Raw genomic sequence first — 24,597 nt, 5'->3', positions numbered from 1 at the left:
CGTGGTTTCTCAGACTATGATGTGATGCGCTCTATCTCTTTGTAATCTGGCAATATTTGGTGGTCAACTGTTGTAATTAATTGCATGACTCAATTTATGACAATGTCTGTTGCCCAGTCCACCACTTTGGTCCAGACTGAAATATTTGAGCAACTATTGGATGGAGTGCCATTGAAAATGAAAAATGGAAAAGAAAAAGAACACCTGTAACCACACATATATGAACATTTCAATAGTATGCATTCATACTTAGCAAGTAGCTCCTTCAGCACCTGAAGACGCATGCTTCGAAGCTGTCTCACTGCAGACTCTGCTCAGGCCAAACAATCAGTTTGGTGGAATGTTTGGTTGATTCTGATGGTCTTTGGGTCGAAAAGTAAAGACAGGTGGGATAACTGGTATTTAGGCCATCCAAGGCCCAGTTTAGCCCTGTGTGAGGGTGAAACAGATGTAAATGAGCTTTTAAGCTGTAGCTAGTGAAGCAGCATTCTCTGGAGCTACCTCATTTATCCCCCTCGTCCTCTCCTAAGCTGGGGATCCAGACAGCCGTTGAAGGCTCGTGCCTGAGTTTTTGGAAGCAAGGGAGTCATTTGGGACAGTGACTCGGATGACGTGATCCATCAAGCCTCTGTTTCAAGCCTGAAATACACTCATCTCCCAGAACCTATGCCCATCACTGTCTGGGATCCCGTCAGGAATTTTCAGTAAGAGTAAGAGCCCCGTGGTCTGCAGTGGCACGATAACAAAAACATCTCTTCCCTGTTAGGCTGTGAGCTCTTCTCTCCTCATGGTGGAAAAAAAAAATGCCGTCAGGCGTGGAAGAAAGATAATTTTTTTCGATACCTGAAAAGATATTTAGCATCTGTAATTGCTCTGTCACACCTATGGCGTGTTCCCTCTATACTAGTGGCTGTTGGATTACAGTTGCCATGGTTTCCTCTGTTTTGATCATTCTTATATAATGTTATTGGTGGCTGGTTGCTGCGAAAAATGAACACACGCACACGCTCACAGTTTATGTCAGTAAATGTTGCTAACCACCCCCACATCCTTGTCCTTCCTCGGAGAGAGCAGCCTGAGGACAAACAACAGCTCCTCTCACATCATCTTGCACTCTCTTATATTCATCACACCCTCTCTCTCCCTCTCTTTTTCTACTTGTAACCCTCTCATTCCCTCTCTCGCCCCTTCCCCCTGCCTTCCGTGTCCTTCTTTCAGCGTTATTGTCTCCGTTCTCCTTCCTCCCATGCCCCAATTCTCCTTCAATCCACTTCATCTCACTCCAGTCATATCTGTATTGATTTTCCTCTGCTGTCATATCTTCACGTCTCTTAATTCCCACACTCACTCCATCTCTCCACACCTTGCAGGGTTGTTTGCATTTTCACACACAAACAAAATCATTAAATCACGCCCTCCCTCTCTATCACTTTTCTATCTCCAGCTATCTCTGCCAGGCATACACTGTGTCTCACTTTCCCTTGCAGATATGATTATTCGTAATCTCTTTTTCTACTTTTCTATCTCCTCTAATATCTCCGACCGACTAAGCTGTGTCTCACTTCTTTAAATTTCTTTGGCACTCTTTTTCATCTCCCCTCTTCTCACCATGTCGTTTTATGTCTGCGTTTTTGTTGTGACTTTCTGTTGGACTTCACACAAACTGGCTCTGCCTGCCTGCTGTGGTTCTGAGTGAGGCAATCTGTGTTTGTACTGCCTTCAGGGCGCTGCATAGCTGGGCAAAATGCTGATAATGCCCTTTTCCTCTCTGATGGTATCACTGAGAAAAACACTGTGCGTCTGTGCCATGCTGCAGATTTATATCCAGTATAGAGAGTTTTCATTGCTTGTTTTAGGCCTGAAATTCTTCTTTATATCATGTAACAAAACCTTTAAAATCAGTTTTTGCTTTTATTTTTACAGATGACAGCGAGGTTGACTTGAGACACACGGAGGAAGCAATGTTGATGACGTGCAACTAGCTGGAATCAAACCAGAGTGATGATGCAATCACATGGTCTTAGATCACGAGGCAACAGAGGAACCTCATGGTGACCAGTGAAAAATGTAAAAAAAAAAGTTTAAAAGATATTAACTAATATATCCAGCAGTTCAATTAACAATAAGTAAAAGTAGAAAAACATCACTTCAAGTGCTCAGAATGATGGAACATCATGAAGTCAATTCAATGACAAGTGAGCAAACCACTTCATCTGATGATGCAATCAAGCGTTCCAAAAAAAACCAAGCATGTAAGAATGTCAGCATGTTTTATAGCAGCACACGCCAGTATGTGTACGGACATTTGTTCGGTCATTTGTGATGTGTTTTTCTTAGTATCTTAAGTCAGGCCTGGATGTGTTGGCTGTAACAACACGTATGGGTGAGACTTTCAGGCTACGTGGACACAAACCTGAACCTTTTTGTCGAGGCGCCAATTTGTTGTCAAAACAATTATGCTATTCTTAATGTAATACATTTCATTGGGAGCAGATGATGGTGTTGGGAGTAGAGGGAGATATGAATCACACTTACGGTTTTTTGGACCCAGCATCTGGACAAGATAGATGTGCATGTGTTTTCACATTGGTTGTTTGGAGCAGAACACACACACACACAACTACACTGGTGCTCACAAATGTTTTCTGACTCCCAGACACAAAAACATGTTTCAGGATGTTCAATCATGAACCGGTTGAGTCGTAAAGTACTCCAACTTTTGAAATATGGGACGTGAGGTACCAGTGTTGTGGATACAAATTGCACTGGGGGATAATTTAATGATGTCTTCCTGAGGGACACTGCCTGTCACTAGTGTTGAATTATACTTTGGAGTCCACATGTTGTTTGTGCCATTGTGATTCCAGCTAGCATTTTGTATACCAAGGTTCAGAATACTTTGGACAATATGTATATTATAGCCTTCAGGACAGACTAAACTAGCATGCCAATACTCTGAGCCATAAGCGAGAGATTAGTGGCATCTACCCACCCTCGAGGCACTTGCACGGAAGATCAGTCCATCAGAAACCTAATTTCTGAAGCCTGTCTCCCCTCGCCCAGTCTTCCTTATCACCTGTTAGGCATCTTCTCACTCGCCCAACTTCGCTGTCCTCTTCCTCCCCGTCCCTCCCTCTGCTCCCACTTTCCACCCGGATCACGTCCCCTTTTCTCCCCATCTCCCTCCCACTGTCCTCCTTTTTTGTCATTTATCTCGCGTTCTCCTCGTTAACAAAGCATTATACCTTTTTGAAATACTCCATGTGTCTATCGTCCATTTCCACTTATCCCCCAGTCTCCTATTTCTTTTCTTATCCTTTAATTTCACTGTTGCTTTTCTACCCCCTGCTCCCCCTCAACATCCTCCTCCTGCTCGCCACCCTGCTCACGTCCAGGTCTGTTTCCACTGATAAGACTGTCAGCAACAGGCAGTGGAAGAGATAACAATGTTGAATTGCCAACATAGTTAGCATCACAGTTAACTGCTATTCCTCTCTTCCCCTAATATCATCGTTAATGAATGTGTCATCAGTGATCTTTCTCTCTGAGCCAAATAGAAGCGGTGAGTAGGCGGGAAAGGAAAAAATGGACAGAGGGAGAAGGTGAACAAAATTTTGTTTGGGGCTGCACTGAAAATTCGGTTGTTACCTGGCATGTCATGTTCGGCTCAGTTAGAGGGAGTGGTGAACATGCTGCTCTATCTGAGACCACAGGCTGAGCTACAGGTCAGACAGTTTATTGCTGTCATTATCTGTCCGAGACTTTTCCCAATTGGCCTTTTCCCAGGAAGACATTTTGACTTGTCACAGAAGGGAAAACACAGACATAAATAGTTCAATTATTGATGCTTTGATTTCAAGGTCCTGGTATAATGCATGCTTGTTCACTGTCACTGGAACACTTGATTAGAGTCATCTAAACTGAATTAGGATTTCTTTTAGCATCTTTAGGATGTTGGAGGATATAAGTATTAAGAGGTCCGTCTTAATACAACACTCACATGCAATATGTACAATTAAAGAGCTATTGGTCTCTGTAATCATCCTGGCTGTGTAAGAGATGTTGAACAAAATCCACAGTCCTTGTTCATCTGAAACAATATGAGGCTAGCATAAGCCTTTTCCTAATTACTATCATGTTTGCAGTTTTTAGTGTCACCCCAAAGAGTTTTAGTGTTGCCAGCTGTACCTTGGTGCTGCTGTTGTATATGACTTGCTGCATCCGGCGTAACACAAATCCAGTTGATTTGGCAGGTCATTTTAACTTCAGCTGAACCGTGGATTTTCCCCTCATCTTTTACACTGTAGTCGTGTTGGAAAGCGATCTCTTAACGGCCAATACAAACAGGAGATATGATTACAGAAACCAATACCTCTTTCAATGCACAAATTAGAGATATACTTGAATAATGTGAACCTACATTCTTGAAGGCTTTTTTAGAACGAAATAGCTTAAATATCTTACAAGTATAATACATCTGTAGCATTTAACAGCTTTCTGTTTTGGAGCTGTTTCCAGAGCACCACATCCTCAGTGTAGAGTTACTTGATGATAGATAGTTCAGGTCATATGAGAAGTGTGCGGTATTTTGGTGAGCGTGACCACAGTCAGAGATGTAATTCCACTTGGCTCTTGGACTGTCGGCCTTTTGAACAGGCTGAAATGCAGAGAAGTTGCCAAACGCAACAGTGATGAACAAGGCTGTGATTAGTTTCAGGGCACAGCTGCGGATAGGGAGCATGTAACCTAGAACAGAGAGACATCCATAATGTATGCATGTTTAAATCATATTTCCGTTTTCATTGCTGAGAAGTTCCTCTTATTATGGGATTCATTTGCACATCTTGAGGTGCTTAAGCACAAGGTGACACGGAAAGGTACGTGTGAGCATGAATCATAACCACAACTCAGAAGCTCCATTTATTGCGTATACTTTCCCCACATTCGGCTCTCTTAAACGGGTTTCCTGCTATATTCCATCCAAACCATCTGATACATTTATGTCCGACCCACGTCCCACGTACATTCACAACTCAAATGTCATCCTATTCGGTCCTAAATGTCAGTGCAAATGAAAGTCCTCCCAAAAGGGGGGCTTTGAGAAAGGAGACATCATTTGTCTGCCGTGTAAGACCCACGCTGGAATCAAAGTCTTACTTACATTTCCAGCCATAATCTTGACGCTCTGCACCCACTGTGAAGACATCTTGTGTATGCAGTCACTGTACACCCACCAGTATACCTTTGCCATCGTTCAAGGTGGAGCCACAAAGCAAATACCAGAATTGTCAGTGGAGCTGGAAATTATTTCATGACCTTGTAGTAGAGGGAGAGGTTACAGGAAGACTGGATTTCTGCACGTCTGTTTCAGTAATTGTGGGTGAAAAACACACTTCAATACTCACTATCTGGTTCGAGTAATGTTAAATCCTGAGACAAAAGTACTTTTCTCATTTCATACATGTGGTTTTCTTCTCTGGCACTCCATTTAATTACTTAATTATTTAAGTACAGCAGGAGAGGTTGTTTATTAAGTACACAGCAGTAGAAAAACACCACCTGCTCTTCTGGTGTTTGAGTCAGATGGCATACCATCAATAATGTCTAAATAAATCTAAAACATAAACAAAATGGCCCGAATAACAAATGTCGCAGCAAATTATGTTACAGGCTCTCACAGGATGTCACCCATTTCTCTGTTTAGAAGCACATACAAATTCACCCAACATCTAATTTATTACATTAGATCTGCAGTTGAGAAAGCAAAAAAAACTAAAAAACATTAGCAACTCGAATCCGACTCGGTCATGACAATCAACGCTGCAGTAAATTCATCCACAGATATAAAACACTTTGTAATTCCTGCTGTTCATGAATCAAAGTGTAAAACAACTGTACAAAACAGGCTAAAATAAATAAATAAAGTTATAAACAATTAAATTATTGACTTAAGTTTTATTGTAATGCCTTTATTTCTCATATTAGACTCGTTGTGATACTTAGTCAAATATTTAGCTTCACTCATTTCTGTCGCATCCTTAAAGTAACCGGAAGTTTGCCAGTTTCTAACTGTAACCGGAAGTTTTGAAGTACAGGTAGCGAACACTAAGGGAAGTCCCGCCCCCAATGTAGGTAGAGAGTACTTCCAGGTCGCAGAACTATTGCAGTTTCAATTTATCCTTTTTTCAGTGTCAGTATCGACATATTCTAGCACGGTATTGTTTCGAAATGACAATTTTGGTATCGTGCAACTCTAATGCAATGTTGGTTAAGTAGCAGCATATATGGTGGTACGTGTACTACTGCAGTATGTGCAATATAATAGTAAAGTGTGTAGTAAGTAATGTGTGTGTGTGTGTGTGTGTGTGTGTGTGTGTGTGTGTGTGTGTGTGTGTGTGTGTGTGTGTGTGTGTTTGTGTGTGTGTGTGTGTATTGGCTCAGAGGTTGGAGTGGTGGGCGTTTGCTGGACTCCACCAGGCATCATGACCAGCCCGACACCTGACCTAAGGGTCACAGGCCAGACTTCTTCTTTCCTGCGATGAGCTGTTAACCGACCTCGGGGGCAGTAAGTCAGGGTAGAAGAGTGTGTTTCTGTGCGTGTGTGTGTTTAAACCTCAGTTCCTGTGATTTGATTTACACTGACAAGGCAACAGGACCGGACAATAAAAATGTCTATTTTTCCTCTATTCCCTCTCTCTGCGTGCTTCAGGCGGAACGGGGTAGATGATTAATTTTAAACAGAACCAACCCACTGGAAGAATGACACTCCCGGAGAACAATTGTTGAGTTTAAACCCCCCTTTTGTATGTTATATTCATAATAATATATCAGTACCGGTTTGGTTCTGTTTCTTCCAGAATTGTGCAGCAAAGTCATTTAAAAGACCCAGAATGTCTATAACCAATATTTACGCATTTCTACATTGGTGGCCTGTATGTGGTAGAATGGATCTTTACGACAATAATGATCACTGGAGGTGAGGGGGAAAATCTATTCATTCTTTCTATGAAGAACCTAGATATTGCTACTGAGGGACAGTAATCCTGCACACTAGGGCTGTCAACAAATATTCAAAATTCAATTATATATTTGAAAAAAAAAATATCACTGGAAATGACATAAAATGTAGCCAAAAGTTAATCCTAAAGTTAATCAGGAATAGATTTTGAATCAAATCGTGACCTCAAGAATCTCAAGAAATGTAATCGTCAGATACCGATGCAGTCTCGATGCCTCGACTCTCGAGAAACCTGCTGGAGTAAATCAGGCCAGCTACTTCTTTATCTAACTTTGAATGTCTCCGAATAACTTTTTATTGTTTCTATTCTTTGTCTCATTTTGGCACCGATTTGTGTCTTCTGTATAATTCATTAAATTCAAGTCACTGAGCTAAGCTTCTGTTTTTTCTGAAAGCTAAATCCCTGCCGATCTCTGTTAAACCTAGAAAACTTAAAGTTTAACAACACTTACTGCTGTTCTGAAGGTATATCCAGAACCTTCTGAATGAAAAATGATTCCATCCACCATGTATGGAAATACATAGATCAACTAGTAACTAGTAAAATGGTTTGTTGGCAACTCGGGAAAAGGGTAAAAACAAAAAGGTTTATTGTGGAGCAGACAAATGTTTTTTTAAGCCAGATGTACAGAAGATTCTTTCAGGATTCTAGAGCCATGCTGGTGGTTCTGCAGTGTGTTATCATGACATGCATTTGAATACATGTAATGATAATACATGAAGCATTTAATGCATTTGTTGTTTTAATTTCATTTGTTAAATTGTATTTTATTGAATCTGAAGTATCTAAAATAATTTAACCGTAATCTTAACGTTTCTTTGTTTTGTCTTTTGTAAAGCACCTTATAATAGTTTTTAATTATTATTTATTTTCATCTTTTCCAGGCTCAAAATCGAATGATCTCCCTCTCTTCTGAATTTCTTCTCTCAGTCTGTTCGTTTTTCTTCCTGCCTGGATGATTGGAGAGAATCCCTAAACTGTACGCCCGGCAGCCCACTGAATTGTGAATCCAAACAGCCGGAGCAGCAGATCGACAGTGAAAAGGGAGGGAGGGGGGTACTGAGAGAACAGGGAGAGAGAGAGAGAGAGAAAAAGATGAAAAGCATGCTAAGCGAGAGAGAGGCGCTCACACTGAAGGAGGCAGAGGCAACAGCTACAGCAACAGCACGCTCCTTCCCCATCCTCCCTCTCCTCTCTTATAATCCCACGTCCATGCCGGGGGAGATGGAGGGCGCCCCGACCCGCTGAGGAGCACTGTTTGAAGGAGAGGAAAATCTCACACGAGCAACCCCTCCTGTGAGTGCCTGGATCATATTTTGGGACAATAACCAACAAGGAGTGAAAGGAGGTGTGTGCACATACGAGCCTGCCGGCTGGAGGGAGGGAGTAGGAGAGAAAAGAGGGGGGGGGATGAGTGGCAGCTTTGGTACAGCTGCTGATGCCACGGTCTGAGAGTGAGACGGAGACGGACTGAGGAGTGGAGGAGCTGGCACGTGTGGAGCAGTGTTGGCAACTTGTGGGCCAAGAGGAGAGGAAAATAGATTCACATACGCAAACAGCTGGACAGATGAGGAGGCATCAGGGACCACACTTCAGTCCTGGGTATGTTCACTTAAACTACACACACTCATACACACAGGTATGTACATTTTATACTCAATGGGTGCTGTGATTTTTCCAATAGAGCACAGAAACACTTGAAACGCAACAGTGCATGCTCGCAGATCTTAAGGGTTGACGACTACCCACCCTGACAAGTCTCCCTACTTGCCCTCAGATACTTGCAGCAAAGGAAGGAGGACGAGGAGGAGAGATTGTGTGTGTGTGCGTGTGCGCCTGGTCATGCTTTCTTACAGTCTACATCCCGTTATAACGTTATTGTATAGCACTGGAGGCATTTCATAATGGGTTTCGTAGGCTGTCAGAGTGATGCATGTAAATAAACCTCCACTGGTGGAACGTTGCCATGTTTCACGTCAGCCGGACAAATGAAACAGTCACTGTGATTTAACTCTTCTTCTTTTTTTTTTGTGGCTGTAACATTGCTCATTACATTAATTTTGTACGTGAGTTATTTGCAGTCATAAATTGTGCACACCAGAAATATCTGAAAGGGTATAACTTGTGTGGCTGCTGTTTGTGCTCTCTGGTCTGAGACATGCTACACTGCAGGATGCCATGTGTCTATGTGTTATGTCATGTTGTGGCAGAGGGCATATGTCTTTATGACAGCAGGTTTGCATGAGGTGTATCAGCCCTCCCCACCCACTCATCTCTCTCTCTCTCTCTCTCTCTATCCCTCTTTTTCCACCATCTTCCTCCTTTCTCCATTTCCAATTATAGGCTGTCACCTCTCTCCCTTTCCCTCTGATCCTATCGGCTGTTTCATTCTCTTGCTAAGCAATTACCTTTACCTGACTCTGCCCCTCCGTACAGCATGGCTGGTTAGTTTCATGTCTGCCTTTTCCTCAATCAAAGTGAAGGATGGGCGGTGATTTCATGGACATTTTCTTACGGTTACCCCAACTTTATCAAAGAGCGCCCTCAGTGAAGCCTGAGCACGGCAGCCACTTCATATTATTGCTGCACTCATAGATCCAGAAAAGATATGTAAATAGGAAATAGCTGCGGTTTATTTTTAGTGTTCCGAAGAATTATGCCTCTAATCATGCAATCAGCTCATTATTTCCTGCTCCTCATTAACTTGTTTGGGTTTCTAACTTCATCGCTATTCACATTCTCGTCTTCCTGAAAACAAAAACAGAAACTCACCCAGACAGAGCTGGCGGGCACATCGCTCCCAGCGAATTTGGCGATCTTGCTGTTGGTGTCTGAGAGAGGAAAGACTTGCCTCCAATCGTAACTTTTCATCCCCGCTGATTTCTTACACTCCAAGTTCAGTTCGAATAAAAGAAGACTGAGGCGGTAATGGAATAAGGTGGGGAGTCAAAGGGAAAGAAAGTCTAGACGGTGACGGAAAAATGTGAGAATGTTGGTGAAAATGTTAGGCCTCAGTGTTGACAGGTGCTGATTGCTGATGTCTTTTCTGATAGTTTCCAGCCACGCCAGTGGAAGGAAGGTGAGGACAGACACAGAGAGAGGGAGAGATTGCCACAGGGTGGTTGCTTCATAAAAAAGAGCATTCAGCTGCTTCTGGAAGGAAAATTCTGGTTTATTATGTTTATTTAAGTCTTTTTTTTGTAGTTTTTGTCATCATTCCTGTCGGTCATGATAATGTAGTACTCACGTGGGGGAAGTAACACGAGTAAAGAGATGCACTGATTATCGCGTATCAGGTCCAATACTGTACTCATACTTGTAAAAAGTACTCGGATACAACCGCACCTCAAATCACTTTGTGATGATAACCTCTTGTCTAATGACGTGTAAATGATGTGTAATGTTAAAGGTGTCCTTCACAGTTACATCTTCACTACTTACAAGGTGCACGGAGAAGAGAAAGTGTCTCAACAGGTCGGGGTCAGTTTTGGTTCAGTTTCACCGATGACATCAACCTTGTTTTCGGGGGACAAGCTCTAAATTCCTAGACCTCCTGCTCGGCACCAAACAGCAGAGAGACACAGTCAACGACTAACTGGTGAACATAGTGCAGTATTTAGCAGCTAAAGAGTCAAATATTTTTCTCAGGAGTAAGTGGAGACCAATAGAGCTAAAAGGATGTCATCAAGCCTGAAACACAACTCCAAATGAGTTATAATGTTGCTTTATATCTCCTGGATGTGTAAATAAGCAACAGTTTGACTTGCACAACAGCTTAATATGGGGAAATGTAAATGTTGCGTTTACAGCTTGTTGGGTTGGTCCAAGCCAGACTTAAGGCTAAATGCAAACATAGGATCAGCAGTGTAGCATTGAGAATGCAGAGCTCTGCATTGTTGTACTGTTTGTATATAGATTGATCACCAAATGTTTACATGGACCTCTTATTGTCACAGACAACTTGTGGACATTTTAGATTTGACGGTACATGTAGCACGTGACTTAACAAATGGGTCCATTAGGTTAAAATTGAACCATAAAGTCCATCTGTAAGCTTGAATGGATGTTAACGACTGACGGTTTGGGCATACATGTTACATTCCGCCTTCATTTTCTCTTCAAAACATGTTTTTTCAACGTGGTGAAGTGACACGTCGTTGCGTCAAACTCCCAAGCGGCGCACAGTGTAGTACAATAAATTATTAAAGCTAAGTAAACAAAACACCAGATAAAGATATACTAAAAGGAGCACATTTTTAAAAATGGCAAACATAGTTAAATTAGTTAACGTACACAAGATGGTAATTAAAGATGGCAGTTCCACATTGACGTGATCGTGCTCATGACTCTTGCCCTGTCTCACTTCTTTTTAGCAACTGGTGAGTACCGTTTTATTGTAACCGAGAGGAAGGATGGTCAAAGCTATGATTAATAAGACACAGGTTGTATGAAATCTGAATTTCCCTTTTTTAGGCTTCAACGCCTCAGCAGAGTGGAGAGTTCAGGTAACATGGGAGTTTCTGAAACACAGAAGGTTAAGACTTCAGGGAGAAAAATGTGAGCGCGTGATGAGAGGAGAGAGGGAGCAGCGGTTGGCTGCGTAGGGAGAGGATTTGATTGGGAAGGCGACCGGGGGTACATGTGGGCGTGTTGAAGGAGCTTTTGATCTTGGTGTGTTCACAAGTGTGTGTGTGTGTGTGTGTGTGTGTGTGTGTGTGTGTGTGTGTGTGTGTGTGTGTGTGTGTGTGTGTGTGTGAGCATGATGGGTGACCTTGAGAAATGCACTGGATCTTAAAAGATGTCCTGAGTGGAAGATTGCTGCTATTAGAATCCTGGACGGAGATTGAGGTGCATGCATGGAGAAGGACACAACGCCCACAGCTATCTACCTACCGGCACACACACCTCCATGTCAATACACACACACACACACACACACACACACACACACACACACACACACACACACACACACACACACACACACACACAATAAAACACCAGTCTTTATTAAGCTGTGGAATTACAGTACAGAGCCTTGTGGTTGCATCAGAGGTTGCTCACAAAACTGAATTTAACAGTAGTGCTGAACAATTCTGAAAAACTATCTAATTGCAATTTTATATATAATATTCGAGGGAATCATCATCATCATTATTTTCATTGAAAGATATATTTAAATGATTATGGTGTGATTCATGCAGGGATCTGTGCAAAACACAGATGTTTTCATAACGATACAACAACAGCACAACAATATTATATTTAGAATGGTATTTTTTTCACACACATTTCACCTTTTAACAAATAATGCACCTCCTGCGGTTTGTAAATTGCTGGTGGTCATTTTAAGATTTTGTTCAAATTTCCATTAATTGTGCAGATACACAGAGGTTATTAGGCTTTTACGACGTTTGCCGCTGGTGTTGTCTCACATGTACGGTGTGGCATGAAGGGCACGGTACCAGTCAGTATTGAACAAGTGGGCTTTGGTCTCAGGGCAAATAACCAGCAGGTGGGAACTACGGCTTCTGTGCAGTCTCACTGCTCTATTACGACCTCCTGACCTTCTTCCCCAACTCCTCCTCCTCGAGCCGTTTCTCTTCGTTTCACTCCCTCCCTCACGATAAATTATTCTCCCTCGGACTTTCCCTATGTTCCTCATTCTGCCCTTCCACTTTCCATTTTGCTTACTTTAATTTTCTTTCCCGGCTGCATTTTCTCTGACGTGACCCCATGTGCCTTCAGATTCTGTTGCTGCTGCTCACAGTTGCTGTCTGGCTGTCGGCCTCCTTAACTTTCCCTCTCTCTCTCTCTTTCTCTCTTTCTCTCTCTCTCTCTCTCTCTCTCTCTCTCTCGTCTGCTTGGGTCTGATTTTAAGGTCACCTGGTATCTCTCGCCTAACGCTCATAATATATTAGCATTTAGCTTTGCTTCATTATTCAGTCTGACACAACCGTCCCTGGAGTCATTCTCTTTCAAATAAACTCTCATATTGAATTTGGTAATGATTGAATCTTTCCTTTCAAATTACACAAATCTTGGAGAGAGACAAAGACCTCCTCGTTTTCCTGTTAAATAATTGAACACCACTGTGACTAGAGACTGCTCAGCCAGGTAAAGATTCATTTAATAATGAGAAAAGAGACACATTTCACAGATTTTCCAAGGTTTTTCCTGTCAAATCAATGCATATATATATACTGTATTTGTTAGTTTACAGTTACGCTATGTCTTTGTCTCATTCAGAAGAAAGCTTCTTACTTCAACACCTCACTCTGAGGATTACTAATAAGGTTTCTTGTTCAACCGCAGAAAGCAAAAAACGAAACTATTCGAGACAAACAGCCACAACGTCACATAACTGCACTTAATGTTACACTCTGCCAACAGCCATTATTGTCAAACTGCTTCTACAAAGCGGAGTTAAAAACACATCATGAATATACACTGGCTTCGTGAAAATCCAGCAGCAATTTATTGACCTTCAAGCTAAGCCTTGAACAGACACTGCCATGTTGTTGCTAGCTAGCAACACTACTCCAGGACTCTCAGTTCAATCAGTAAATGTACTTTCACTGGTTCTGAAGCAGCAGGCGCAAAAACAACTTGATCACTACTATTTATTTATCTTAACATCAAGATGTGAGGAGGCATGCGGTTTTTGAAACCAAACAAGGACCTATCTCACTGCCAGACTTCCATCCCCTCGGTCATTAACAGTAAATCAATAACCGAGTGTGTCGACATCCTTTTTCTGACACTCGAGTGTGAATTCCTCCAGACCTCTAATGATTTTGACCTCTTCTGTCTGTGCTGTGACCAGTGTTGGTTTGGTATTCACAGACATTTGCAACACAAGATTTCTGTCGTTGCTACAAATGAGACTCGTGTTACTTGATAAATCTCACTTCCTACGGCAAAATGTGACCTAAAATAAAAGCTTATTAGAGTGAATGATTAGAAATGGTGATCGTAGTACAGTACTAATCTCTGTTATTGCTGGTTGCAATGAGAGAAGTCGGCTCCGCCAACTCTGTGTGTGTGTGTGTGTGTGTGTGTGTGTGTGTGTGTGTGTGTGTGTGTGTGTGTGTGTGTGTGTGTGTGTGATTAGGGTTGTCAGGTTTAACCGATTTAACAGCGCTTACAAAACCTTTCATAACTGTAAGAATTATAGAAGCTACGATATCTATGGTGTCCTGACTCCTACGTTGTCTCTCTGTGAACACGATTCTTGCGAGTAATTTTGTTTGTGTGCAGTGTAATCCTCTCTCGTGTGTTTTTTTTTTCGTTTTTTGTTTGAGAGTCGTGCCGCTCTGACGAGAAGAGCTGTAAAAATGTAAGAAGGAAGTGATATTGCAGCCTTTATATCTGCCAATAAGAGCCTTACATCGGCAGTGTGGGAGCATTTTGGATAGCTACAAAATTACCAAGGTGTTGTAAGATAGATATCCAATTTGCAAAGGAGGCTGTCGAAAAGTGCATCATAATCATCTACCCCTCTATGCCCAAGTCAAGGTAAAAATACTTAAACTAGCTGGACCAAAACAGTTTAAACTCAGTTGATGATGATAATAAATACTTTAGTTAATTTGCTCTATTAGAAATATTCTGACTTAATAATCACGATATCTAAATGCCATATCGTCACATGCTCATGCTTGAATTAAGGATTCGTGTTTCTCAGTCGTCATTAAATGTTGATGTGGGTCATGAAGTTTGTGGCTCTGCTCACCTGTGCTTCCCCGTCGCTTCGCAGATGTAAATGCAGGTCAATGCGATTACCCTTTACTGTATATGTGTAAGTGAAAGTGCACCCGTGCCCATGTGATTGTTAATTGAATGGTAATGCAGGTTAAATAACATCACCTTGCGTTTTAATAATGCAACTCTATTAATGACCACACGCAGGATTCAGGAGCTCTAATTCCTTCACTCTACCTTTACTCCTCTGCCTTTCTCTATTGTCTTCCCCTTCTTCTCTCTCTCTCTCTCTCTCTCTCTCTCTCTCTGTCTCTCTGTGTGTGTGTGTGTGTGTGTGTGTGTGTGTGTGTGTGTGTGTGTGTGAGAGTGAGATAGAAATCTGTTTTAGTTATTTTGATGCTGGTTTGAATTGATGACATTTGAATACCCACACAAATTTGCTGTTAGTTATTTTAATGACTGCCCTGATGGCCTGTACTGTGCATGTAAGTGTGTGTGTGTGTGTGTGTGTGTGTGTGTGTGTGCGTGTGTGTGTGTGTGTGTGTGTGTGTGTGTGTGTATTACCATCTAATGCCATCTGTAGAACAGACCTTTGGGGCAGGGGGGACATTACTCATTATAGTTAGCTGCATGACTTGAAGGCAAGAGCGCTGTTAAAGTGTGTGCGTGTGCTCTTTGCCCACATAAGGTCAATCAGTGTCGCTTGTACGCTTCACTTTTCTCCTCTTGTCTTTCTCTCCGTCGCTCTTGTTTCGCTCTTTCAGCTGTGATTCTGAGTGGATGAACAGCTTTCTGATCCGTAAGGACTCTTTTAAATTAATGCTGTATTGCTATTGATTTCTCCTCTGATCCCTCCGTTTGTTCAGGCACAATACAAAAGCACGTTTTCCTGCGATGTGGTACGGAGCGCTCAGCTGATAGCTGTGATGGAGTGTTGTGACCCGGTCCTGCAAATTGGATTTTAATGAGTCAAGTATCATTTCTTGAACACTGCTCTCTGCTCCCCGCAGAAATTAAAATGGGCTGCCCTCGATGAAAGAATGGAAGAAAGGGTCAGGAAAGTAATGTTTTTGGCATTCGATCTGAAATTGTGTCAGACATATGGCCATTTTACATCACATTACATTTTGCCTTAAAGGAACAGTGTGTTGCATTGAGGGGGATCTTTTGGCAGACCTTGGATATAATATTAAAAGGTATGTTTTCTCATACAGTGTATATTGTGTATAATCACCTGAAAATAAGACTTGTTGTGTTTTTGTTACTTTGGAACGAGCTGTTGTATCTACATACGGAGCAGGTCAATTCGACTTTAACAGATGCTCAAAGGCAATGATTATCAGTGTGAGATGTCATTTTAATCTGTTGTGCATTTTCCCCACATTAAACATCCACCCTGCTGTGGGAATAATTAGTTGTGGGTGACTGTAGATGGACAGATTTTCTATAATGTCCTTCAGCACTGACCCCCTGTTCCACACACACACACACACACACACACACACACACACACACTCACAGACATACATTTCGCTCTGAGGGAGCACAGATTCAAACATTGCTTCTGCCTCACTGCCATACAATCAGGCTTGCAGAAGCCTAGGGACTGTTCCCCATTGGTGTGTGTGCGTGCTACACGGACATACAGAGACATCACAGTGCGTCACCCTCGCTTGCAGGACTGGAGGCATGTGGAAGTCACTTGGGGATGCCAGCACATATGTGTCACTTTGTCCTTTATACGTGTCACATATAACAAAGAGGCCAGCAGATGAGTAGCTGTGTAAACGTATGCAGTATCTGTTAAGGCTCTTGTAGAGCTAAAGGTTAGTCTCCTCTTTAATATGAAATCACTCTTTTCTTGGCTCCTGCTCTCGTTTGTACGGCAACACTCTCATCAATCATCTGCTCCATTGAGTGCCGGCCTCACCAGAAAAACTGGCTCGAGAATTGGTGCCCTTTAGCAAGGCAGCCGCGGTCATTTTATAGCATTTGAAAACAAATTCTAGAGAAGAGAGGCTTTATCCGTGAAGAACTTCCTACGGAAAGGCGCGCTGCGTTTCCAGGCTTGAGGAAGAGGAAGTGTGGCTGAACTTGCGTAACTGTGTGGAGTCGTGTGACCCCTGACTCAGTGTGTTTCAGCCTCTTGTTAAAGTGACTGCTGTTTGTTTAGTGAGGGAAAAAAGCCTGTGGCAAGCTGCTTTTCTCCTTCTTCGTCTTCTTGCCTCTCCTTCTGTTATTATCTCGACCTTGTTTTCTGCAAGCTAACTGAATTATAGAATGACCCCTGTTTTTCCAACAGATATAGCTCTCATTCTTAAAAACCTTTCCACCCATAAAAGCAAAATATGCAATACTTCTATTTAAGTATAATGTGTACTCACACGCTCTCCTGTCCGGCTCTTGAATCGATCACAATCATTTTCTCTGGTTGTTTCTATTTTCAGACTGTTTTACTTGTTTTGACCTCCTCTTTGTGATATTGTTGTCGAGGTTAATTGGACAGATTATTTTTACTCCACAGAAGATTCGGTTTGGCTCGTTTTTGCCGTAAAGATGTCGGAAGCTGCTTATAACTTGTTTTCACTCTAAATCAATTCATTTCGTTTGCGAGCCGCAACATAAAGGCTACAAACGACCCACAATGCAACACTCTCTGTAGGAGCCAGTGTCACATTCAGAAAGAATATGTGATGTTGTGAATACATAAATATCTAGTCCCAGAATCTAACACGAAGTAGTGTCTCATATCTGTGCCAATACAGTATTTATAAACATGTGATTCGCTCTTCTCCTTTTTGGTTTCACTTGCAGCCTGTCAGCTCCACTCTCAGATGATCTCGGGTTAATATGCCGCGTCAGCCGCACCTTCACGTGTGTGTATGGATTTTTCACTGAGAAGCTACTGAAACGCATTTATCTCCAAACGCGCACATCCTTTCCAGTCTTGATTCCTCGCTCTCCTGCTCCTCCACCCTCCGCTCGCTCCTGTTTCATCCTTGTTTTACAATTTCCGGCACTCTCAACCTGACCTGAGCCTTCCACCGTCTCCCCCTTCCCTCCCCTCCTCTGTCTTTACCTCCCCTCCTTTTAAACACTGAGTCATGAATTTATTATGCGAATCAAAATAGAGCAATGACTCTTTGTCCCCATCTCTGCATGCCATTGGTCTAGAAATGAATAATTCAGCCAGGAGAATTTTGGATCAGGAGAAAAAAAAAGAGAAATATTTTGGAGCCGCACTATTCCGGCTATTTTGGAATGGCGAGCTGTCAGCGCCTCTCCTGTAGCGCTCACTCTTTCTTCTCCCTCTCTTCTTGCTCTCTATCATTCCTCCCACCAGTTCAATCACTATCACATGAGGAGAGAACAGATTATTCTCTGCCCTCGGGAAGGACTGCGTAGATATGATGGGATTGTCAGCCTCGTTCTGTGTGTGCTTGTTGCTTTTTATATGTAAATGCTATTTGTGTGTTTACATTTGTTGTGTTTGTTTGCTGTCTTTACGATGTTTGTTGATAGGTTTGTGCATTTTCAAGTAATAATCCTTGAGGTTGTTTGTCAGTACTTAAGTGGTGATTATGAATCCTGTTTTGCAGATTTGTACTGAATAGCTTTGATGGCATAGCATGCAACAGTTTATTTCACCGGCGTTCTACTCAAAAGACCGCCATTGATCTCATCACGGAGAGCTTCCCGTCTCACTCTCTTTGACTCGCTTTCGATGTTTGCCGTTTGAGATGTGGAGTGACACGTATTGAATGCCCCAAAAGGAGTTCCTCTAGCTCTCAGTTTGCATTTTAAATGAAGAGGAAATCACAGGGGAGAGGCTAAAGTGCTTATCTCTTCACATCAGACGGCCCGATTGGGAGGCAAAATAGTGCCGCGGGGGATCTGAGGACCCTGCTGGGGTGCGACGGAGGCCACCGGGCGGTCAACCACTCTATACATAGTCTTCACATGGACAAAAATACAGACACACAAATCTCTGTGCACACATAAGGTCCCCCGCCTGGATACACACACACACGGATGCAGATGCACACTTGGATGATTATTCTCGGCCTCCTGGGGCATCATTGAAACTTTTCAGCCGTGACCTCGCTAAGAGGGAGAAAGCGAGCGAGATGAGCATTAGAGGGAGCATAAATGAAAGAGTCCTTGAATTTCAACCGGATGCTCCCCGGGGAGAACTCCCATCATCTCTGTGTGTCTTCAATGCCACGAGTCCCACAGCAGCCTTTCGGAGCTCAAGGACCCTGACTGCTCTGATATTCTGTCAGGGAATCTCGTCTGCCACCGCTCACTTTCTAGCTGCTTTTTTTTTGGGAGAAAAGTAATTTGATGAATCAGTGGCAAAGGGTGTCTCTTATCCGGTTTTAGCGCTGGATAATGACATTCCTCCAGCGGTAGCCAATTCTTCCAGAGCAGAGGATGTACCAGAGGATAAATGTCACTATCTGTTATCAGTAATGTGATCAGGGTTACAACTACATCATCCCCATAGTAGTGTGTGTTTCTTGCAATGTGTGTTTCACGTTTTGTAGATTTAGCCACCCTTTTCTGTCAGTTATGATAATATTGCACTGCCCCAGGTGAGGTAGGTTGAGAACTGAGAACACAGCAACTACGTTGAAGACAGGTTGTAAATACAGCAACAAATTAGCCAAATCAACACCCAGTCTTGAGGCCGGACCAGCTGCTTGCAGGACATATGCTTCAACAATGTGAAGCACCATCATGTTGTCTGAGCCCCAGAGAGTTCAGCTCACCTCCAGTGGCATCGCTTTACTTGAGCTGGGTGGTGGGAGGTCGTGGGGGTCTGTGTTTTTCAGCACTGTACACCACTTGCCCTTTGCTTCATTTCATTTGGGTTTCACACAGCGATGCACAGAAGGTAAACGTAAAGCTATTTGATGGAGGCAAACATTCAGTGTCCTTCAAGATCCCAACAAAAAGAGTTGTTCGCTAGCTTGCAGGATACAAACATTCTTTCCAGAAACATCCTTTCCAGAAACTTCTTCCCCTGTGATCCCACTTCTCTTCCTCCTCCTCCTCCTCCTCCTCCTCCTCCTCCTCACAATGATCTGTTTCTTATCACCATCTTGCTCTACAGTGTTTACAAAGCCTTCACAGCCATACGTATGTCTACATACATGTGTATTTATGGGGGTTTCTGGATCCTCCTCAGGGATCTCTGGTGAGAAAAGGATCCAGGAATTGTGATTAGCACCTAATGTCCTGTGAAGCACCATCTTCGTACACACACACACACACACACACACACACACACACACACACACACACACACATACAGTATGCTCTGTTGGTGTTGTCCAACCACAAGCTGAACGGTTTTATCAGTCCTCAGGGATTGTCGCCTTTGTTTCCTCAGTACAAAGGATTTCGCTCTGTCCCGCTCTTTTTTTATTCTGCATCTCCATCCTTGTCACTTTCCATTTCTCTCCCCACGTCATCTATTCCCATTTTTTTTTCCTGCATTCACCTCTTTTTCTCTGTGCTTCACACCCCCCACCCCCTCTTTCTGCCCCTTCATCCCCACATCTGAAACGGTAGCGACCGCCCCCATTGGTTGCGCAGACGGAGTCAGTGAAACAGGCAGCCAATAAGATTTTGGGCTAACAAGGTCACTATTATCCATGAAGCGCTGCAATTACTCTGCCGTCTATGTCCCTGCCATGTATGCATATGCAATGCTTTCCCCGTCCTTGCGCTTCTACTGCACATTTCTACTGTACATGAAGGTCCTTCTTGGATATATGGTTTATTCACAGCAACAGCTTGACTGGGAGTGAAAGGTCATTTTAAATGCTGAGGGATCATTTGATGTCAAGTTATTCCATTTTCTACGTTTTATTCTGTGCATTTTTAGGCAAAATGCAATTTTAGAAAATGCAATTGAGAAACTATTAGTGTCAGTTTATGCATTCAGGTCAAAGCTATGTACATATTCATTGCAAATTCTCCCACATGTGAATCCGGCACCACGCGGCTCTTCAAAGACTGGGGATGGAAAGCTGTCACACTCCTCCCCTCCCCCTTCTTTCTCCAACTCAATCCTTTTCTCGCTGTTTACTTGCCGCACAGACAGTTATATATTTGTACCAGTCAGTCAGCCAGGCTGCGCACGGCTTTCCTCTTTTCCTTCTTTAGACAGATATTGCCTTTTCACTCAGTAAAATTCCACCGACGTCTTCGTTTTATGAACGGAGAATATTTAGAATACAACATTTCTCGCTGTGTGTTATCGAGCAACATCAGGATTCCTGGGCCTCTCTTCTGGCATCTGACTGAGCGTAACCTAATTTGCATCATTAGATTCTCTCAACTGTGGAATAGCTTTGACCTTCCTCCATCATTAGTGACAGAGTGAGACAGTCAAAGTGTCCCTCTTACCTCCCCCCCTGTTCGCTCTTTCCCTCCTTTTTAGATACTCACTTCTTTGCTGTCCTTCATGTCCCTCATCTCCTCCCCAGATACCCAAATTTATCAGTCGCTCACATTGTGGTCATATTATGCAGCTCTGCACTTATCTTTTTCAATCTCCTCCCTTCAGTTTATTGTGATAGCGCTTCTTCCTGCAGTCGGCGTATTTGCGGCGGTATATCGAGGAGGCGTCGTCTGTCTTGGTTTTAAATTCCCTGTTTGGCTTTCACATATCTAACGAGCTGGAGAATTGAATTAATTTATTTTCTTCTCAACACCGAAGGGATATAAAAACACACTACCGCAACTCATACACACTCCCAAACATGCACACACATACACACACACACACACACACACACACACGCTGAGCTGCACAGGGTGAAAAAGGGGCCGTTGCCTTTCAGGTGAGATGTCTCCAAGGAAATGTTTTTCTTTGCAGCTATCGCCTGGCTATCATCGCAATCTGCGGCTGCTCCGTCGGTGCTGAGAAGAAGACGTGATTTCACTTCCAAATGACCAACCCTCAGGATCAGCCCACCATTTTGTCATGTGGAAATTCATTAGCCTTTAGAAAGGAAATGACACCAGAAATGAATTCCCTTCAAATCCCATCTAGAGCCCGGTAATCACAACTGCGACGACGGTCTCCTGTTTACGTGAAGGAGAGATTTGTCTTCTGTGACAACGATATAAGACCTCATTTATCAGCACGACCCACACAATACTGCAAGAGTACTACTACTACTACTACAGCTGAATATTCTGCGAGTATTTCACAAATGTGAGGAAATAGCTCAAGGCGCTGATCAAGCTTTTTGGAAGCGCTGTCTGAGATAATTAATGAGTCATTTCAATCCACGCGAGTAATAAGGCCACAGATCCCCAAAGGGCAAGACTAATTCAAGGCTGTTCAGTCACTTGTCAGACTGTGTGTCACTCAAAAGGATTGGTGTCTGCATGTGTGAGTTATTTTCCCTCAGACGGGTCAAGTTTGATTAGATTGATTTGTATCTCCCTGCTATTCTTAACTCTTTCCCTCTAACTTGAACTCTTGCTCATAGTGTAATAATCTGCACTTGTTGGTTAATTACACCTCAGGATAAACAATTGCCACACACAATGCCTTTCCTGAATACACTTTTAAAAAGCCATGTAAACACAGGCTTATTCGTGTGCATGCAAACAATTTGTGCAGCTTCAGTAGTGCACGTATCAACTTAATGACTTAAGTCCTCTGTCTGCCTACCAGCTGGCAGGTGTCCAAACGTCTGATCTGCATCTCCTGATCTTTCCTGAAATGACATTATGAGCACATATAGCAGCGTATCACACAGACCGGCACACATGTCATCTCAACACATCACAGCAACTCTGCTCGGACTCAGAGAACAGAAAGATGATTTTTTTTTTTTTATCTTCAGGATGTGGGAATGGGCTCTGTAGTTGCTCCAACCTGCTCGTTAATGAGGCAAAGTCCCATCCTGGATAACAGGACCACGCTTGTAGTGGCACTGCCCTACTGAAGCTGCTGAATGCAGATGAATGAAGTTGAATTGTGTTGACAAGTGAAATCCCTCGTTTAGGGAAACATTCTTGTACTTACGCGTGGGCTACGTAACAGACACATTTCCATCGTGATAACCAAAGTTTTACTCATTCACTCTTACGGACTTGCCCAAAAGCATATGTCCATGTATTTAGGCTTTGAGTGTTTATGTACATGTGAGTCAGAGCTGCCAGTGAATATATGTTGGGAGCAAGGTAGAAATAGATTTTGGGGGTGCACTTAAAACGAGCAGAGACCTGAGCGGAGACCATATGGTTGCAGGCAAAGTTACCCATCTAATAAGCCGGATTCCTGGGCCGTGCTCTGTTGTTTGTGTACTACACTGTATGTATCTGCCTCTCTCTGTGTGTGTGTGTGTGTGTGTGTGTGTGTGTGTGTGTGTCTGTGTGTTTTCTCAGTATGTGTATCCATGTGCTCAGGTTTGAGCCAGAGAAAAGCAGCTCAAAACACTGCAGGGTGTGAGAATCATCAGAGTAGCTACCGCTAATTAAATGTGCCAGGCCTTTGTGTAAAACAGAAGGATCCATGTTGTGATCCAGTAAATGTGAGCACTGACTGGAATCCTCTTTGTTTTGAACACGTTACAAGTTTAGATGTAACTATTAACCCCTTTCGACCCACTGTCTACTGTAAAGGGACATCAAATATGTTTTGGTCTGTGCCGATGGAAATGGTCACTTACTCCAGACTAAAGTATCTCAACAACTATCGGAAGGATTTCTGTGAACGTTTGTACACACATTTGTGACGCTCCGAGGATGAATCTTTCGGACTTTGTTGACATCAGCATGTTAACATTGTCAATGTGAGCATCTTAGCATTTAGCTCAAAGCACCAATGTGCCCTAAGTAGTCTCACAGACTTAGTTTTGTTGTCTGTTTAGATCATATTATCCTCATGGTTTATGTGGTTATGATAGTCATGTCAACCATAAAACATGTTTTCTATATCATAATGTTTGTGTTATCAAAAGTGCTGAGGTTAATCAGCTTCTTGTAAATCCAAATCAGATGTTTAGTACTTTGATTTGGGGGATGAGAAGGAAAGTTCTGGCAGGACTGAGTAAAGTTAGACACACGTCTGACGGGGTTTAACTTCAGGAGAGCATCTTTCCTTTCTGACACCTGTTGTGTGTGTATATACGGATTGTCTTCATGTATGAATGGGAATTATTTCTTTGTTAATCTCAATGTGTGTTTGTTCCATACAGGTCAGTAATGCAAGGCTGCCACAGACGGGGCACAACAGAGTTATAGATAAATTCAAAGATGTTTGTTCTACTTTTGAGAACAAACATGTGTTTGAAGTGATTCATTGGATGATGCAGTGTCTTGTTTTTGTTTTTCCCTTTAATCCCACCATCCCTCCGTGTATATTCGTCACAACTGTCAAACACAGTCTCTTCTTCAGCTGTCAGATTACACCCAGAAAGAAAGCGTGTAGGATTCCAGTTTAATCTATTTTGGGTGCACGGGGGATTTCTCGTAAAGGTTGAAATACCAATGCTGTGAAAGCTGAGACACTGAAAACTATTAGCGATTAGTTTTGTGACCAGGAATACTTTCTACCAATTTCATGTTTGACGATTGTCTGTTAATGTAATCTGACTGACTAGACAGGACACACACACACACACACACACACACACAGATGGTTGTTTCGACAGGTGGATGGTTTAGCAAAACAGATTCTCTTTCTGGTCTCGCTTGCAGTGAGCAACAAAAAAATAATTACTGCAGAAATAAATTAAATAAAGATACTATCACTACCCCCCCCCCCCCCCCACACACACACACACACACACACACACACACACACATACACACACACACACACACTTCATTGATGTTTGTCATG

At 42.7% G+C, this 24,597-nt stretch overlaps 1 protein-coding gene across 1 annotated transcript in view; it reads left to right on the top strand.

The window, feature by feature from the left end:
* The first annotated feature begins 3,447 nt into the window (after positions 1-3,447).
* The window catches only part of lingo3b (leucine rich repeat and Ig domain containing 3b), a 33,210-nt gene continuing 12,060 nt past the window's right edge, over positions 3,448-24,597 (top strand). Inside the window, exons 1-3 of the mRNA XM_076098050.1 lie at positions 3,448-3,562; positions 6,442-6,575; positions 7,904-8,621. The gene's annotated coding sequence lies outside the window, so the exon portion shown is untranslated. The remainder of the gene's footprint in view (positions 3,563-6,441; positions 6,576-7,903; positions 8,622-24,597) is intronic.

Source organism: Anarhichas minor, unplaced genomic scaffold (assembly GCF_050575085.1).
Source record: "Anarhichas minor isolate MPS153535 unplaced genomic scaffold, ASM5057508v1 ptg000024l, whole genome shotgun sequence".
NCBI lineage: Eukaryota > Metazoa > Chordata > Actinopteri > Perciformes > Anarhichadidae > Anarhichas > Anarhichas minor.
The sequence above is the reverse complement of the archived record's forward strand: the minus strand, read 5'-3'. Positions and strand labels throughout refer to the sequence as shown.